This window comes from Giraffa tippelskirchi, chromosome 14 (assembly GCF_054371585.1).
Source record: "Giraffa tippelskirchi isolate mGirTip1 chromosome 14, T2T-mGirTip1v1.2.pri, whole genome shotgun sequence".
In the NCBI taxonomy this organism is placed as follows: Eukaryota; Metazoa; Chordata; class Mammalia; order Artiodactyla; family Giraffidae; genus Giraffa; species Giraffa tippelskirchi.
Window position 1 is genome coordinate 40,704,148 of NC_137288.1, and position 21,230 is coordinate 40,725,377.

Genomic DNA, 21,230 nt, shown 5'->3' on the forward strand with positions numbered 1-21,230 from the left:
TGGTCAGGAAGCTAAGATGCACAAGCCATGCAGCCAAAGAAAAAATGGTAATAAAGTAAACCAGGAAGGCCAATGCTTCTGCTGTACCGACTTGAGAAAAGCTACAAAATTACAAATAAAATTCAGTATTAAAGATAGCAAGCCCAGGTGGCACAGTCGTAAAGATTCCACCTGCCAATGCAGGACATGCAAGAGATGCATGTTCAGTCCCTGGGTGTGGAAGATATCCTAGAGGAGGAAATGACAACCCACTCCAGCATTCTTGCCTGGAAAATTCCATGGACTGAGAAGCCTAGTGGGCTACAGTCCATGGGGGTCCCAAAGAGTCGAACACGACTGAGCACACAGGCACAGGCACACACGCAGAGTTATGAAAACAGTGAAGCCTGGGTGAATTATAAGGAGTTTGGAGAAAAGAGTATCACTCCAAGTGAGCTGATGATCACAGGTGGTGTTAGCTCTGGGGGCACTTGCCAATTCTGTGTGTGGACTAAGGGTCAGTGTTAGCCTAGGCAGTACTGGAAGTGACACTTGGACAAACTCAAAGGCATGGATGGTTGCAAAGTTCTTGTGCACTGTGCTGATACAGAGTTCAGCTTAACTCTCCTTAACAACAGTGCAATTCCTCTGGTGTTTCAATGATGAGGAAAGAAGATGCACTAAAGGGAGGAAGTATGTACTCCCATATGTACTTGGCCACCCTCATAAAAAACTTCACAAATTTTGAAGCTACCAAGGACAAGATGCTGGAGAGGTGAGATGAAAATCTCTCAAGAAGCAGATTAAGTATCCTAGCATAATTTCAAGTTTCAGAAGACAAATAGCCTGGAAGGGCCATGCCCTACAAACAATGTAGACAGAGGGAGACCTAGAGGAAGTGTTTCACGTTTTAGCTTGGGTATTTCTCGTGTGAACATGAGGTATACATGTTAAAATTCTGTTTGCTTTCCTGCTTTTAATCTATCTTTTATTACAAAGGTCTCAGCTAAGAACTCAGGGCTTCCCAGATGGCTCAGCTATAGAGAACCCACTTGCCAATGCAGGAGATGCAGGTTTAATCCCTGGGTTGGAAAGATCCCCCGGAGGAGGAAATGGCAACCCGCTCCAGTATTCTTGCCTGGAGAATCCCATGGACCAGAGGAGCCTGGCGGGTTACAGTCACCAAGAGTCCAACACGACTCAGTGGCTGAGCTCTCATGAAGCTAAGAGCTCAGAAGCAGGGAGGGAGAATTATCTTCTCTCCTATAGTTTGGATCTTGTGGTATAACTTCCATTTTTTTGACTCATCCATCACAACCTCCATTCTACTCTCTGCCCTAGAGCTTGACCTCTGTGGGAGCCACCAGACGAACTCATCTGCACCCTGGGTTGACTTCTATGGTTGACATCAGCTGAGCTCCATGGTATTCTGGCTTTCCCTTTAGGCAAAGCCACTGGAGTAGAGGTTTCTGTAAATCTGTGCCTATCAATCACATTTTATTTTTCATAATCTTTGCCTTTCCCCATTCAGCCTTGTAGATTTTTTTGTTCTAATCACACCATCACCCCACACCATGTGATTTGAATTTTAATTTAACTTTGTCTAGGGTCTCAGTTCCAAATGGGAGAAGCTGGATTTCAGTAACCATTCAAACCCAGTTGTGGTGATGGGCACTCCCTTATTTCAGCCTGTGGTACCTCACTATCCCTTGTCAGTTTCTACACACACACACCCACATCATTAGACATCATCCTGACTGACACAGACCTATGTTATTGGTGTCATGCTATGAAGTCTTAGAAAAGGGTTAGAACTACTCTGAATATCACTGAATGCAAATCCAGGACCCAAAGATTTTATTTTTGAGCTTTAAATTAGGAAGGAAGGTAGAGAGGCCTACCTTCAGAGTAATCTTTGTAAAAATCTATGTAAAATAGAAGTCTGATCAGGGGATTTCTCTATTTTAACTCCTTCAAAGTATCCATCCCGTCTCTGGCAGGTTTAAATTCAAACCTATTTCCTTTAACCAGGAATCACAAAGAGCCTGACTATTTCATACCACTCTAGGCTTATTTTGCAATATGTTTATATTAGTTATATTGAACTCCCTTAAGTGTCTCAGAACATATAATTCCCACATGAAATGCTTTCACATTCATCTTTTCAGATCTCCTGTATCATTTCTTCTTGTCCTTCAAAGGTGAACTCTATCTTTATTTGTTCTAAGGAGCTTTCAATTGCCCTCTGCCCCATCACATTTATTTTTTCCCATCTACTCATAGAATAGCCTGTGTAAATGGCTATTATAACAACTATTGCATTGTTGGTAACTTTTGGTTTATTATCTGTATTGTCATTAGCTCCTTGCAGTCAGGGAATACACCTTCTCTGAATGATCTGTGCTTAGCACAGTAACTGTCATACAACAATAGTTTAATAGATGTTGAATAAGTGAAAAAATGGGGGGGAGGAAAGGGACTACTACATTGCTTAAATCTCAGAATGTATGAAAATTGGCCAATCTTCCTTCATGCATTTCATAAATGGAGATCAGTCTGAAGATTTCTGAGTCCTTTTTTGTCCTATTTTGCTCAGATTCCTCAGAAGCATCAACATACTGTGTTCCAGACAAATATCAACACACTGTGTTTCAAAGCACTGACTTATTGATGAAAAGATTCTACCCTAAATTCTCATCTCTTTTCTTACCTATGGAGTTAGGCTGACTATCTAAATGTAAGTGAAAAATAATTCCTCTCTTTTTTTAAAAAAAATATTATGTGTTTACTTTTGGTTGTGGTGGGTCTTTGTTGCTATGTTCAGGCTTTCTCACGTTGCAGTGAACAGGGGCTACTCTCTAGTTGTGGTGCCAGGGCTTCTCATTGTGAGCACAGGCTCTAGAGCAGGCGGGCCTCAGTAGTTGTGGTGTACTGGCTTAGTTGCCAGTGGAATCTGCAACGAAGCACGTGGAATCAGAGATCGGACCCGTGTCCCCTGCATTGGCAATAGGACTCTTAGCCCTTGGAACATCAGGGAAGTCCTTCACTCTATCTTTCTTTTTAAAAGTTGAGAGCTTTACCATAGATAGGACTCCCTAGGAACAGAATCTGAGGCTCTGAGATTTGGTTGACTAAAGAGTGTTCTCTCATAAACACTAATTTTGAGGGGACAAAAGAAGCAGAAGTGGGCACAAAGTGTGGTAAAATTGTGTCTCAGTAGAAATAATGGCTTCAGTCTTTCCCACCAGGAGCTCTGAAACTGGGGAAGCCCTTCTGAATATCTCAAATAGACAAGAGGACCTGGGCTTGCGTCTTCCTACACTCTGTGGTCACTGACTGGCAACTACCTAAGGAAGGGGGCGTGATGGGTGAGGAAGCCTCCTTGGATGGAGAACAAGTTTCACAGTGGCATGCAGCTGTGAGCTCTCTGCAGCCAAGCTTCCCAGCAGTCAAGGGATGGAGGTCTTCAATCTGGAAGATGAACCAAAACATCCGTTACAATCTACTGCTTGTGATGCTTGCATCCATCTGTTTCACAGTCAGTTCACCTCTTCTGGGAGCAGCTCCTCCAGAATTTTGATAGGTTTCTTATCCAGGGAAAACTAAAAAGAGGAAGATCTGTGCAATGAGCGATAGCTTGTGTGACTGTAGCTGGTCTCCAGTTTGGAAGTGGTCTTCATTTCCTCCTTCTTGTACATCCCATTCAAGACTCCCCCATGCTTGGCTAGAAGCTATGTTGATGTGAGCTTACCTCGGGGCCACTAAGACCCTCATCTCTTGGGAATCTGAGCCTTTGTACAGCGTCATTCTCAGGTGGTATTTATAGTTCTTATCATTCTGCCATATTTACTTCAATTTTTAAAAAATTTTTTAATTGGAGGATAATTGCTTTACAATGTTGTGTTGGTTTCTGCCATACATACAGCAATGTGAATCAAGCATAATTATATATGTGTATCCATCCCCTCCCTGTGAGCCTCCCTCTCCTCTCTGATCCCAGCCCTCTAGGTCATCACAGATTGCCAGGTTGCGCTCCCTATGTTATATAGCAGCTTCTGACTAGCTATCTATTTTACACAGATTTTTAACAAACAAAATTTTAAAGAGTTGATACATACCCATCCTCAACTCATTGCTTTCTTGCTTTTCCAAGACAACTCATTGTCTTAAAATCAAGGCCTCATAATTTCTTGCATGGTTTCTACTCTATCTTTACATTAGATACTTCTTTGACATACACATTCACATAACATGTAGCAAATTAAAATTAGGATCCAGACTAAATGTCCACATCAATAAGCAAAAATGCAAAACTAATCAATAGGAATGGAGAGAAAAATGGGAACTTCACAGAAAAATGAACCCAAATTGCCAATAGAAATATTTAAATAAAATATTAGAAGATTACATATTAAAATTACAACGATATTTTCATCTTATGTCTAACAGAATGTCATAATTTAGTGAGCTCCTCGCAACTATTTTTTCCCCTTTTCCAAGTTATGCATTTGGGCTATGAATTAAAATACTTGGACTTTTTCTTTCACTCTTTTGCAATAAAGAAATCTTGTTTCATTGAACTAATGCTATTCCGAAAACAGGATACTTAAAATCACTATTTTCCCCTTTTTGATGTATAAAAATAAATGCAAAGGCTTTACTTTAAAAAAAGATCACTTTCAAAGGTTTTTTTCCTTTTTCCATATTTATCCCTTTATATGTGAATAATTCATTAAAATATTTTAATAATTATACCATCCACGTACATGTATTGATTTACAATTACTCTGTATCTTTTTTTTAATTGGCAGTTGTATATATTGATTATTATTTTTTAGTACAGGACAGTCATGAAACTAACACTAGGTTCATTTTTTCTCTCTTGTGCTTTTAATTGGAGACTAATTTATTGCTCCTAATTTGACAGAATGCTATCCTAAGTAAATATACTCTCACTGTTAATGTCCTTAAAATAGGGCATATAAGAAGAACAAAAAAAGTTTTGGTTTTGAAATAAGATATTTATAGTGGCTTCCCAGGTAACTCAGTGGTTTTAAAAAAGAAAAATCTGCCTACTAATGCAAGAGACACAGTTTCAATCTCTGGGTTGAGAAGATCCCCTGGAGAAGGAAATGGCAACCCACTCCAGTATTCTCGCCTGGAGAATTCCATGGACAGAGGAGCCTAGTGGGTTACAGTCCATGGGGTTGCAAAGAGTCAGACATGACTGAGCAACTAACACTCATTCTATAACCATATTAAATTAATAAAAGTTAAAATAAAAAATATCAAACAAGAAACAGGGTTATCTAAAGTTGTGGGGTGGTGGGGGTAGAAAGCACCAAACTACAAATTTACAGCAGATGGGAAAACTTTTATAATTAGTTTACTCTTAATTTTTAGAATCAGCTGATTCCCTGTTACAGTAGATGATATATAATAAAACAGAGTAGCACTAGTACTTAAAGAAAGTGTTTTTTCACTTTAATTGTATAAAAATTATTAATATTTGACTGCCTAATAGCCCTTCATAGAATAATAACTTTGGATGTAATTTTTCTCATTTTTTTCTTTTCTTAATAAATCATGCTTTGTAAATTTGTTCATTTTAAGTTAACATTATAAACAATTTTAGTTTTTTCTTTTAATCTAAAGGTTTAGGTTGCTGACCTCATGATGAAAGAAAGTTTCATCAAATCTCCTTGGTTTCTAAAGGAAACAGTTACAGATTCTGCTTTTTTATTTGTATTAGTAAAATATTTATGAAATATTATGTATAATATAAACCAGGTTTTATACTTGTTTTGTTTAATCAGAAAATCAACCCTTTGTGAATTTCTACTTTATACGTAAGAAAGCTGTTCTTCAAAGTGACTGCCAATTTATAAAACTAGGTAGAAACAGTTTCAGAATTGAAACACAGTCTGACTCCAAAATTCACACTCTTTGGACTACTGTATTGTATACCGCATTTACCGAATAAAGTGTACTCCAAAGCAGAGTGTCATTAATGGTCCAGGACATCATGGTGGCATAATGTTTTCTTACCATTTGGGAAATTCCATTTTGAATTCCACAGAGACTAAAAGGAAATTGAAACAGTTTATGCCAGGACCCTTAAATGCACCAGAAAAGTTTCTTTACATTCATCATGACCAGCATCATTCTTTCTTTTCCCCTAATCTAGTGATAGGGGAGTTCCAGTTAGCTAGAAATACTATAATTCAAGATGCCAATTCTTATTCCTAAGAGAATTGTATGGTATAAAAGCTGAAAATGAATAGACATACATGGCTGAATATAAGTTGTTTTCCCAAGTGAGATCTTAAGTTGTAGCTTCTTGTTAAAATAAGTTGATTTTTCTGTTTTATTCCTTGTTTCATTTTATTTGTAGTTCATTTGGCTTTTTCTCTACCCTTAAAAATGAGAATGCAGTTTTATTTTCCTCTCTATGTGGGCTGCAAAATATCTGGATATAACCTTTAATTACCTTGTCAGTGACATTAGTTTTCTAATCCCTAGTGTCCAGCTTTCTTCATCAGATGACTGGCTATTTAACTTGAAGTGCTTATCAGTGACCAGACTGTTTGAGAATGGAATGCACAAAACAAAATATGGAAACTAATAGAAGGACATTGATTCTCTGTCCCATCTGAAGATAGACCACAAATTAAGTAATAAAGTAACATTGCTGCTCGTGACATTTCATTTCTATGGAGCTGGAATTAGCAATGCATAACCCATAGGCAGCAACATTAATCTCACAAACTATCTAGGTAGGAAACCATACACTGACATCTTGATCTTTATTGCTACTATATCAGGCCCATTGTAAAAATTTGTATTTTCAATAAATTAAGCCAAAAGTAACAAAGGGAATCTTCTGGAACCTGCAATTTTGCACAAAACAAGACTATTTTGTTCTTTTGGTTTATTGCATCTCAGTACCAGCTTTGTCTCTCGCAATTCAAATTCTAATACTTTCATCTAAGCATGTAGCAATGAAGACTGGGAACTCTTAAAATTTGTCTCTGTGGAACCAACATTTCTACATATGCTTTGGCCCTCAGGAATGAAAATCTCGAGGAGGAATTGTCTAGAAGGTCATCGAAGAAACGGTAATGGTTGAGCATTCTCCCTAAGGTGGCAATGCTTTTTCTGGTCAGATGGATGCAGGAGTTGGGGTGGACAACCTTCCTAAAAGAGAAAGATCATATACATCCTGGCTTGATTAAACAGTGTATGCTGACAGAATGACAAGTATTTCAACATGAAAGCAGCTTTGGGGATCTGAAAGATAAATATCGGAAAATCTATGCAAAGACCATAAAAGAAAGGGGACATTTTTGCTCTGCTAAGAGGAGTGGAATCCATCTTGTAGAACAGGGCTCTCCAACACCCAAACCATGGACAGGTCAGTTTGTGGCTTGTTAGGAACTGGGCCACACAGAAGGAGGTGAGCAATGGGCCAGGAAGCTAAGCTTCATCTGTATTTACAGCTGCTCCCCATGGTTCACGTTACCACCTGAGTGCCACTTCCTGTCACATCAGCAGCAGCATTAGATTCTCATGGGAGTGCGAACCTTACTGTAAACTGCATACGTGAGGGATCTAGATTGCACAGTCATTACGAGAATCTAATGTGTGATCATCTGATTCTGCATGATGGTGAGTTATATAATTATTTCATTATTTATCACACTGTAATAATAATAGGAATAAAACTGAAAAGAGAAAGTGTTACTTGCTCAGTCATGTCTGACTCTTTGTGACCTCATGGACTGTAACCCACCAGACCCTTCTATCCATTGGATTTCCCAGACAAGAATACTGGAGTGGGTTGCCATTCCCTTCTCCAAGGGATATTCCCGACCCAGGGATTGAACCTGGGTCTCTCGCATTGCAGGCAGATTCTTTACCATCTGAGCCATCAGGGAAGCCCTCCTGGTATATCAGTTCAGTTCAGTGGCTCAGTCATGTCTGACTCTTTGTGACCCCATGGACTGCAGCATGCCAGGCTTCCCTGTCCATCACAAACTCCCAGAGCTTACTCAGACTCATATCCATTGAGTCAGTGATGCCGTCCAACCATCTCATCCTCTGTCATCCCCTTCTCCTCCCACCTTCAATCATTCCCACCATCAGGGTCTTTTCAAATAAGTCAGTTCTTCGCATCAGGTTGCCATAGTATTGGAGTTTCAGCTTCAGCATCAGTCCTTCCAATGAATATTCAGGATTGATTTCCTTTAGGATGGACTGGTTGGATCTCCTTGCTGTCCAAGGGACTCTCAAAAGTCCTCTCCAACACCACAGTTCAAAAGCATCAATTCTTAGTGCTCAGTTTTCTTTATAGTCTAATTCTCACATCCATACCTGACTACTGGAAAAGCCAAAACTTTGACTAGACAGACCTTTGTTGGCAAAGTAATGTCTCTGCTTTTTCATATGCTTTTTAATATCCTGGCATATAGTGCTATATAATTTTTGTTACTATGAAATGTATAGGAGAAGGGGACAACAGAGGATGAGATGGTTGGATGGCATCACCGACTCAACGGACATGAGTTTGAATAAGCTCCGGGAGTTGGTTATGGACAGGAAAGCCTGGCATGCTGCAGTTCATGGGGTCTGACAGGACTGAACGACTCAACCTAACTGAACTGACTATAAAACGTTATTATTTATTACTTGAGTTACTCCACATTCACTTTATTAACCCCTTTCCAAATGCGAGAAACTATAATATTCAAATCTTAAGAATAAAAAGATGAACAGGCAAGTGCATGCCCTCTGAGAGTTTTGTGTATATAAGGTGTGCAGTAAAAGCTGCTAGAATACAGGCAAATACCGGACATCTTCCAGGGCTCAGATAGAAGTTATTCTTTCTGGGTGGAAAAGGATGATTTTCCCTTTAACTGAGTCTTATGAATGAATAGAAGTTTCCAGGCAGAAAAGTGGATAGGAAAAAATATCAATGTCAAATATGGAATGGTATCCTGAAAGAACCTGGTTTGATGTTCTGGAAAATGAGTAATGTGGTTCCAGATCAGAATATATGGGAGAGCCACTGCAATTATTAAATATAGGTACTAAATAGAAGGGCTTCCCTGGTGGCTCAGATGGTTCAAACTACTGCACAATTGCACTCATTTCACATGCCAGCAAGGTCATACTCAAAATCCTCCAAGTTAGGCTTCGACAGTATGTGAACCAAGAACTTCCATATGTACAAGCTGGATCTAGAAAAGGCAGAGGAATCAGAAATCAAATTGCCAACATCCATTGGATCACAGAAAAAGCAAGAGAATTCCAGAAAAACACCTACTTCTGTTTCATTGAGTACACTAAATCCTTTGACTGTGTGGATCACAACAAACTGGAAAATTCTTAAAGAGATGGGAATGCCAGACCACCTTACCTGTGTCTTCAGACACCTGTATGCACGTCAGGAAGCAACAGTTAGAACTAGACATGGAACAACAAGACTGGTTCCAAATTGGGAAAAGAGTACATCAAGACTGTATATTGTCACCTGGCTTATTTCATTTATATGCAGAACACACCAAGGGAAATGCTGTGTTGGATGAAGCACAAGCTGGAATCAAGACTGCTGGGAGAAATATCAATAACCTCAGATATGCAGATGACCCCACCCTTATGGCAGAGAGCAAAGAGGAACTAAAGAGCCTCCTGATGAAGGTGAAAGAGCAGTGAAAAAACTGGCTTAAAACTCAACATTCAAAAAATGAATATCATGGCTTCTGGTCCCATCACTTCATGGCAAATAAATGGGGAGACAAAGGAAACAGTGACAGACTTTATTTTCTCGGACTCCAAAATCACTGCAGTTGGTGACTGCAGCCATGAAATTAAAAGATGCTTGCTCCTTGGAAGAAAAGCTGTAACAAACCTAGACAGTGTGTGAAAAAGCAGAGACATTACTTTGCTGAGAAAGGTCCCTATACTCAAAGCTGTAGTTTTTCCAGTAGTCATGTGTAGATATGAGAGTTGGACAATAAAGAAGGCTGAAAACCAAAGAACTGATGCTTTTGAACAGTGGTGCTGGAGAAGACTCTTGAGAGTCCCTTGGACTGCAAGGAGATCAAACCAGTCAATCCTAAAGGAAATTAACCCTGAATATTCATTAGAAGAACTGATGCTGAAGCTGAAACTCTAATACTTTGGCCACCTGATGCAAAGAACTGACTCATCTGAAAAGACTCTGATGCTGGGAATGATTAAAGGCGAGAGAAGAGGGTGATAGAGGATGAGATGGTTTGATGGCATCACCCACTCAATGGACTTGAGTTTGAGCATGATCCAGGAGATGGTGAAGATAGGGAATCCTGACATGTTGTAGTCCATGGGGTTGCAAAGAGTCCGACACAAATGAATGACTGAACAGCAACAATGTAGCCGCATTGCAAATGAAAGCATATTATCTTGTTTGTAGTTGGAAATATCTATGAAGAAGTATTCAGATAAAAAATCATAGTCACGAGAACCATGCTAAGTACCTAAAAGCAGTCATCTTCTCTATATAATCAATTTTATACAGATTTTATACAAAAGAAGAAAGACAAAAGAGAATATGAAAAGTAGAAGAGAGAGGAATGATGTGAAAAGGAATATAGAAAGAAGGTAAGAAGTAAGGGAGAAAGGATATAACAGAAGAAAATCAAAATAGGTTTTATAACTAAAGACGAAGAAAATGGTGATGTGATCCCTCAACTTAAAAATAGGATGAGGAAAATTAGAAATTGTAGAATAAAAACTTCTTGGGCATAGCTGAGGTAAGAATGAATATTCATTTGCAAAATGAAAACTGCAGTCTTTTGGTGCAATTAGTAGGATATCAAAAGAGGCTTCCCAAATTGTTCTTTAGTACAATTAATCCTTGCTTTAATTTCCCTATGTATTTGTAAAGCCCTTGATGTACATATGTAATAGAATAATATATATTTCACCTGTAACTCTCTGTAGGAAATGTATAAGCAGAATCTCTTATCCAGCCAGTAAATTAGCTACAATTGATATTTAGTACATTAAAAATAACAACCAAATTTATGTAATTTCTGTCCAATGTCATCACCATCATCCCCAGTCGAATAATCAGACCCACCACATTAAACTACCATTTCTTTGTTACACTTTTTGACTTCTTGCAAAGCCTTTTTCCTCTCCTCCTCCTTAATTGTGAACCTCTTCAGATGACTTTGGGTAACTCTTAACAGGATACATCAAAATGGAAGCACTGAAGTACAACTGTACAGTGTTTTTAAGAGGACTCGTCCAACACAGCTAGCTAATCAAGAGTCTTTGGTCCACAGGCTGAGCAACACTTTAAACACCAGTCATTGGGCAGAAAAAGAAATACTCTGCTGAAAAGCTGTTTAAAATTATAGTGCATGGTTGGTGGTTGATAAGACAGAGTTGATTCTTTTTTTTTTCCTAAATAAAAGCTGATTTTTAGGTTGTAGGCTCTTTTTTTTGTACCTATTTTTGTAAAACTTTGTGTAGTAACTAAATCAATGGAGCTATCAAAGTTATATTAGTCCAGCTATAGGGTGAGGTGATCTGTAACCGTAACCAAGACCACAGCAACCCAATAGAGTTCATCAAAACAATTTATCTGAGAACACACACACACACACACAAAATATATCTGGGATTAATTTTCTCATGTGTATACCAAGAGGCTTGGAGTATCAACATAGAATTAAAATGACAGAGAAAATAGAAGATCTAATCTTTTTACAACTCCCCTGTGTTCTCTCCATGTTAGGCTTTGTTAGACATGCCCTGGGACCCAATTACATTGAATCATTTACAGATATGATTGAAAACCATGATGATAATGTTCTTATCTACCACTGATAAGCATTTGTTCTGCTATTAAGCGTCATTATTACATTTTTGTACAAAATAAATAAATAATAATAATTGTCACATTTTCAGTGACAAGTTAAATTATAAGTGGGGAAACAAAATATTCAGGGGATTTTTATTTGTTGAGTGCTTGTGACATCTGCTTGTTATTTGGGCTCTCAAATTATGAGGACAATTTTCCATGGGAAACTTTATAATTCTTTCTGTGAAGAACACTTGCAATTTTTATATCTTCCACTACAAAGGAAAAGTGAGAGATGATGTTGTCATCCCAGATTATCCTACTAGGTTTTTTTCAAGTGAGATAATTAAAAGAGAGAAGTAGTATTCATTTTTCTAGCCATAATTTTGAATCCTAAATTACAGTCTATTTTTTAAATTAGCATCCATCCAAAAAAAGGCTCAAAATGAGGTCATTATAAATACATTACTCAATCTAAACAATGTGGTCTTTTATACAAATAGTTTTACTGTCAAAAGAAGCAGAGATTAGGGCCATTATGTAATAGTTTTAAGAACCTTTACAATTAAGACCAAGACTTCAGCCCTCTTCCTCTGTGAGGACACAGCAAGATTTCCTCTGTGAAATCTCACCAGGGTCTAAAGGACCCCCACTGGGAGTCAACCTGACTGGCACCTGAATCTTGGACTTTCAGCCTCCACAGCTAATAGGATCGATACAAACCTTACAAATTCCAGTTCTTGAACTGACATCATCAAAATGGCGACATAGGTCATTTCCGACTTCCATCTCCCACACAAGAAGACCAACTAGCAACTATACACAGATATTATTGTGAGACTCCCAGAACCCCAGGAATGAGGCTGAAACACCTCCATGGACTCCAGAGACCAACAAGGAGTTATTAGAATGTTAAGAAATACAGGTTCTGAATGAATTTCTTCTCCCCTAGACCAGCACAGCCCTGTGCTGAGAGGGGTTTCCTGGGCCTATGGTTTCTCCTCCGAGGAAAAGAGACCCCAAGGTAAACATCCAGCTTTCCAGAATTGCCAGACACCACTTGGGCCTCTCCTCACTGGGGTCGGAGGGAGAATCTGTGGGACTTAACAACCAGGGATCAGATAGAAACAGAGATGAGGGTAGGGCTTACAGCAACTAGGGCTCAGATCTGGGCAGACACAGTTCTTTTTGTCATCCTGAGCAGAGATACCGGTCAGTGTCTCTGTCATGCAGAACAAAGCTCATGGCCTTGTCTGGCCAGGGAGTTGTGATGGCAATTTGGGTCCCCAGTAAATGAACCGTACTGGCCATGGGGCCTGTTCTGTTAGTGGGAGGAGAGTCTGGAGACCCTTCCTCCTGTGGGCCCCTGTTCTTGGTTAGGATGCAAGGGAAAATCTAGGTCTTACCCATTATAAGAAAGTTCATTAAAAATAGAAATAATAAGGAAAGAAAGAACAGGTTGCACAGAGTCAGACACTACTGAGCAACTGAGCACACACAAAGAAAGAGCAAAGAGAACACCTCGAGAGAGACGCGGGCCATGCCAAGGGAGGCAAGTGGCCATGATGGGCTGGGGTACAGACGTTTTAAGGCAGAGTCATTTGCATAATCCAGAGGGGTCCTTGATTGGCAGCTGCAGGTATATAACAAGATGCTCTACCCCAAATGTCCTTCTCATAATTCAGTCTGTTACAATTAGATCCATGTATTCATGGAGTATTTATGAATAATTAATGAGTCCAGTGGCCGCCAATGGTTACTTTAGTACAGGACAGTGTGAGGTGTGCACATGTGCTAGAATAAGGAAAGGAAAGTCCCACTAGTCAGGGCAGTGGGGTCTTTATGGCCCTCTGACTATTTTTGGAGTACTGGTGGGGGTATAATAGGGGCAGGGCTGGTAAAGTGCTTGGTGGAATTAGGCAGCTGTTGGTTGGTTAGCTGAAGGGGCTGCCTTTTGTTGCTCTCAGCTAACTTCCTGCCTATCAGTTCTATGTTCATGGCTGGGAAGAGAAACCAAATTGGTAGTCCTGTGTAACTAGTGGGCATAGTCTCCAATCCTACCCTGAAACCATAAAACTCCTAGAAGAAAACGTAGGGGAAAATCTCCTTCATATTGGTCTTGGCAATGATTTTTTGCACACGACACTAGAAGGGCATGCTTCAAAAGCAAAAATAAATAAATGAGACTACGTAAAAGTTAAAAGCTTCTGCAAAGCAAAAGAAACAATCAACAAACTAAAGAGGAAGTTTATGGAATGGGATAAAATATTTGCAAGCCATATATCCAATTAGAGATTAATATTCAAAATGTATACTATAAAAACTCAAAGAAGGCAATAGCAAAAAAAAAAAAAAAAAAAAAAACCCAAAAATAATTTGACTTAATGAGCAAAGGACTTGAATGCACCTTTTTCCAGAGAAAATATACAAATGGTCGAAAAGTACCTGAAACAGTGCTTCATCAGTATTCTTGCCTGGAGAATCCTGTGGACAGAGGAGCCTGGTGGGCTGCTGTCCAGAGGGTCGCACAGAGTCGGACACGACTGAAGCGACTTAGCATGCATGCATGCATTGGAGAACAAAATGGCAACCCGCTCCAGTATTCTTGCCTGGATAATCCCAGGGACCGAGGAGCCTGGTGGGCTGCCCTCTATGGGGTCGCACAGAGTTGCACACGACTGAAGCGACTTAGCAGCAGCAGCAGCAGAAAGACAAACACCATATCTTCCCCCTTATGTGTGGAATCTAACAAAACTGAACTTGTATTAACAGAGCAGATTGGTAACAGGATGGGAACAGGGTGGGGTGAAACAGGAAAAATGGGTTTAGGTGCTTAAAATGTACACACTTCCAGTTATAATTAATAACTCTCATATTAAACATTTCACAAAGCATATTAAATCATCACATTCTATACCTTTAAAACCTACACAATGTTGTTTGTCAACTAAATCTCAAGCTAGAAAAAAAATTGTGTTTAAAAGAGCATGGCTTTAAAAATATAAGCAATAGATACTTAAGAGCAAATGCATACAATTCTGACTACATTTCAATGAGTTTTAAAGATTTTTCTAATCATTACATTCTCTATGATCTAAATAGAAAACTTTTCATGAAATTGAGAGGAAAACATGTAAGCTTCTAGGTAAACTTTGGCATTTCTGTGATTTGTAATAGCTTTGGACCAAAAGTTCTTAAGCAGTAGCTTCAATGTATCTTTAAACTCAAATAGCTTCATCTAGCCATTGAATCCTGATAGCATATCAGATATAAGGTCCTGGTTAGTTTTCTGAACATACCAACTTCTTCTGTTTATCTGGCACATCCTTTATAATAGGAGAAATTGCTTAGTGTCCTGCATAGTATTCTGCTTCAAAGGAGGGGACCTCATTTAGAAAAAGGAAATGAGAACCACCTCTGGATAAATGCCTGCAGACTTCATGGTTATCTTTTGTATCCAATTAGTTTGTGAAAATGTACATTTTAATTAATTCCCTCAAATAGGCTTGAAATATTTTATTTGGCTTCCAGAGGTTTTGAAACTTTTGATTAAAATGCATTTAAACAGCAAATTTTAGAACATTTCAGGAAAAACAGGAATTCTCTTACCTATCTGAGGTGTTGCCTACTAATATTAAAAAAGCAAAAGTATATTTCAGTACAAAAAGAGTAGGCTAATACATGCATTTCTATATCCTTAATGTAATTATAAATTGTTTTAGATATTTGATTTAGAAAAAGTTCTCTTATTTTGTTTTCCTGCCACTCTGTGAGTGAGGAAAGTAGTGCAAAATTGTTAGATTTTCTGTTTCACTACAGATAGTTCATCAGTTTTTAGTGAACAAAGGTTCATATTAACATCCAATTATTATAGAAAGGGAAGGGTCCCAAGTGTAACCTATGCATGCATGAGGGAAAGGAATACATTCCCCTCAGTGGTAGGAGAAGGTAGAACTCTGTCTTCGTTCAGGCTGCTATAGCAGAATACAACAGACTGGACGCTTTATAAACAGAAGTTTGTTGTTGTTGTTTAGTCACTAAGTGGTACTCTTGCGACCCCATGAACTGTAGTCACCAAGCTCCTCTGTCAATGGGATTTCCCAAGCAATAATACTGGGGTGGGTTGCCATTTCCTTCTCCAGGGGATCTTTCTGACCCAGAGATTGAACTTGAGTCTCCTGAATTGGCAGGTGGATTCTTTACCGATGAGCCACGAGGGACGCCCACAGCAGAAGTGTACCTCTCACAGTTCTGGAGATGGACAAATCCAAAAGAAAGCCACCAGCAGATGTAGCATTAGGTGAGGGCTTGCTTCCTGGTTCATGGATAATAGTCTTCTTATCGTAACCTTACATCGAGAAGGGCTGAAGATGCTCTCTGGGGTCTCTAATCTAATCTCTGATGTAAGGACACTGATCCTGTGACACTACCCTCATGATCTAATCACCTCCCAGTAGCCCCCTCCAAATACCATCATTCTGAGGATTAGGTTTAAACAAATGAATTGGTGCAGGGACAGACATTTAATCTATAGCAGTCTCTGACTCTGGAACATAGTAAACAGTCCTAGCATAGTTAAGACTGCTGTTTCAGAAACATAGCAGCAGGCTTTCCATCTAAAAATTCCTAAAAAGCTGTAGGGTGAGAAAAAGAAGGGAGTGTCTCTACATACACAGCCTGTTTTTGAAGCAGCACCTAATAACCCAAGGCAAGAGTATTTTAATGAGGTATCACTCTCTTATCCATTCATTCATTTACTCAGTCTTCCATTTACAGGCATTATGCAAATGATGGGATGCAGAAAAGAATAAAATACTGCTTCATACTCAAAACCATTATCGAGTAATCTAAGAATCAAATTATCCTGAGTTAAATGAACTATTAAAATTCAATATAATCACAATAAATTTTAAAACAGTATTCTTTTTATCCTCTGCCCTATAGCTTGAAACTGAACTCCATATGCTTCAGACAGAATATTTACTTCAAGAATCTTTGAGTCATGGAGTGATTTATCCCTATGTCCAGGAAGGGGAACACATGTAAACCCATGGCTGATTCATGTCAATGTATGGCAAAAACTATTACAATATTGTAAAGTAATTAGCCCCCAACTAAAATAAATAAATTTATTAAAAAAAATAAAAAAATAAAAAAAATAAAAAAAAGATAAAATAACAAAATCAAAATTAAAAACAAAAACAAAAAAACTACTGATGATGGAAATCGTTGATCTAATTCATCCAGACTATTTGCCTCAATTAGTTGCCAATGAGACAGTAACACTAAAATCATATTTTTAAGTAAAAGTTAAATCCTTTCTGAAAAACACTATAAAGTGTCCACAGGGTAAAATAATTCAATGTACTAATTGTCATAGTTTTTAAAGGTGATGTATTTAACACAATATATAATTAAAGGTGTTCATCTAACTATATGCATGCCATAACAAAAGGCAAAAGGAGAAGCAGATGACAGAGGATGAGATGGTTGGATGGCATCATCGACTCAATGGATTTGAGTTTGAGCAAATTCTGGGAGATGGTGAAGGACAGGGAAGCCTGGCGTGCTGCAGTTCATGGGGTCACAAAGAGTCAGAGGAGACTTAATGACTGAAAAACAAAATACTATAACATTAAATACAATGATAAATGTGATGATAAAACATAATCTCTTAGCTGGTAAGTTTATTTAATAAACCATATTTTCACTTTGGGGTAATAATTAAATCTCTTTAAAAATCACATGTTTCAGAAAATATGTCCATGGATCCCCAGCTTGCCAAATACCCTAGATTGAGGGAAACTCAGACCCTCTACCATATACAGGCAATGCAGTACATTAGAAAAGACTAGAGTTCTAGCCTAGCAATGCTAATTATTAGTGAAGTATCCCAGAATAACTCTGAACCTCAACTTTCTTCTATGTAAAGTGGGACTATTAATGTCTAACTAATGCAACCTATCAGATATGTATTTATTCCTCAAAGTAACATTGCACAGAAGTTGTACTCATTTAAGAAATTGTAGAAATTTAGGCACGGAAAAGGCAATGGCACCCCACTCCAGTACTCTTGCCTGGAAAATCCCATGGATGGAGGAACCTGGTAGGCTGCAGTCCCTGGGGTCGCTAAGAGTCGGACACGACTGAGCAACTTAACTTTCACTTTTCACTTTCATGCATTGGAGAAGGAAATGGCAACCCACTCCGGTATTCTTGCCTGGAGAATCCCAGGGACGGCGGAGCCTGGTGGGCTGCCGTCTGTGGGGTCTCACAGAGTCGGACACGACCGACGCGAATTAGCAGCAGCAGCAGCAGAAATTTAGGCACAGAATATTTAAATGGCATGCACAGTCACACAGATAGGAAGTGCTTCTTGACACTCAATATGAAAGTACTTATACTCTTCTTAAACCACAAAATGATAGGATAGTTGAAAGTCTTGCTTTATTAGTAATAATTTCTTGTTCCTCCTGCTATCACTGATACTGCACTTGGAGGCATGACCTGTGTCTATCCTCTTTTCTGAATATATTTCCGTGCAACTCACTATATGTCAGGCTGTGAACGTGTGTTAGTCACTGTCATGTCCAACTTTTTGTGACCCTGCTTATGGACTGAGACCCACCTCCTCAGTGTGTGAGACTTATCAGGTAAGAATCCTGGAGTGGGTAGCCAATCCCTTCTCCATGGGATCTTCCTGACCCAGGGATCAAACCTGAGTCTCCAGCATTGTAGTCAGATTCTTTACTGTCTGAGCTACCTAGGAAGCCCCGAATGCCAAAATACAATGAGTTAAGGTAGTTTATTTCTCTCTCATGTAACAGTTGAGCGGTACATAATCCAGGCTCTAAGAACAGATCTGCCGTCCTCAACCGGAAGTCTCAGTCTCCGCATCCAGTTTCTTCTATCTCAGCCATAGAAATGGAAAAAGAGACCGGGGCAGTGTGTGGCCAGTTTTTTTGTTTGCTTGTTTGTTTGTTTGTTTTTGTTTTTTTTACAGGATTAAACTTGAGTGTCATACATAACTTCTCATATACCATTAATAAAATTGGTAAAACTTGTACTGTGTATACCAAGTTACAAAGGACACTGAAATATAGTTTTTTTTTTTTTCAAAGTTGCCTTCGCTAACGTGGTTTAGTCATTACCATGAAAGAGTGGAACCATGAACATTAGACAGCCTCTGGCATTCTGCCACATTCACCATTCAATGCAAATGCAATTATTAAATGCCCGTTAGATGTATATATTATGCTAGATTCTTTGAACTTTATAGAAATGGTCTTGTAATAAAGTAATGTAGATGCCGCTTTGCTTGGCAAGAGTTCTAGCTTAAATTTAAGGAATTAGTGCTATTTTGCTCCATTTTAATATAATATTCAAGGGTCATGAAGTGAAAAACTAAGACATAGGGCATAAATAATATTAGACTAATGTTGGTTCTTCTCCACAATAAAGTGAAGATCTGTTAATGGATGGTGAAAGTTTAGTGGAACATTGAGGCCTTTGGGGATGTAATAATGAAAGTAAATATAGATTTAAATTGGGTTTAACAGGTCTACAATGATCAAAGATTCCTAAAAAAGTGGACAAGCCGCATGCTTTTCAGCAGGATACACAGTGTTTCATTGGCACTCCTTTCATCAGTGCTGACATGTAGTCCTGAATGTCTAAACAGACTGTTCCCACTTCTTTTTACTACCTATTTGCTAATCCTATGAGCTAGAGCTCATTTCTAGAGAGTGTGGTCACTGCAGGATGCAGATATCTGAAAGAATGTAGACATTTATAGAATTTATGTCAATTTATAGGTCATTTTATGCTGCTGGGAATTTTAGAATGTATTGTAATATTTATTCACACTTAAAAAAATTGAGTGCCATTTTTATTGCTCAGTGCAAGAGAGTATATCCCGGCCTCATTATTATACCAAAATGAATGCCATGGCTATAGCATTTGGCTACTTTAAAAAATCTAACAGTGGTTAAAACTTAATTTGCCTTTTCTTTAATTTAGAATGTTAACTTCATCTTATCTCTCAAATTCTTTCTGATACCTGGGCTATGCACTAGAAGCCTGAACGAAATTCTGATTATTGTTCTATTTTATCAGTATACATTGTTACAGCATAATATCTGGTTTTTGAAAATTATTTTGGGGCTGTTTTATACAGTGTGGTACATGTATGTGCTAGGTCGCTTCAGTTGAGACTGAGTCTTTGTCACCCTATGTACTGTAGCCTGCCAGGCATTTCTGTCCATGGGATTCTGCAGGCAAGAATATTGGAGTGGGCTGCCATGCCCTTCCAGGGGATCTTTCCAACTCAGGGATCCATCCGTGTCTCTTAGTCTCCTGCTCTAGCAGGTGGGTTCTTTACTGCCAATGCCACCTGGAAGGCCCATACAATGTGGTAATCTATTAAATAAGCTGAATGTTTGCCTAATAAATTGATACTAGCACTAGAAATCACCAACTGAAAAAAAAAAAAAACTCTCTTAATTCCTGACTTCTCAACCAACTAAATGCATGACATTTGGGATTTTACTTATGCTACTAATCTTTATTTCCTCTTGTGTTAACAGAGATTATAATACCTCCTCTAATTATCTTAAGCTGTTGTTTAGATCAGTTCAGTGGCTCAGTCTTTGCAACCCCATGAATCACAGCATGTCAGGCCTCCCTGTCCATCATCAACTCCCAGAGTTTACCCAAACTCATGTCCATCGAGTCAGTGATGCCATCCAACCATCTCATCCTCTGTCGTCCCCTTCTCCTTCTGACTTCAAAAATTCCTAGCATCAGGGTCATTTCCAACGAGTCACCTCTTCACATCAGGTGGCAAAAGTATTGGAGTTTCAGCTTCAACCTCAGTCCTTCCAATGAACATTCAGGACTGATCTCCTTTAGGATGGACTGGTTGGATCTCCTTGCAATCCAAGGGACTCTCAAGAGTCTTCTCCAACACCACATTTGAAAAGCATCAATTCTTCGGCACTCAGCTTTCTTTATAGTCCAACTCTCACATCCATATATGACTACTGGAAAAACCATACTCTTGACTAGATGGACCTTTGTTGGTAAAGTAATGTCTCTGCCTTTTAATATGCTGTCTAGGTTGGTTATAACTTTTCTTCCAAGAAGGAAGCATCTTTTTATTTCATGGCTGCAGTCATCATCTGCAGTGATTCTGTAACCTAAAAAAATAGTCTGCCACTGTTTCCACTGTTTCTCCATCTATTTGCTATGAAGTGATGGAACTGGATACCATGATCTTAGTTTTCTGAATGTTGAGCTTTAAGCCACTTTTTTCATTCTCCTCTTTCACTTGCATCAAGAGGCTCTTTAGTTCTTCTTCATTTTCTGCCATAAAGGTGGTGTCATCTGCGTATCTGAGGTT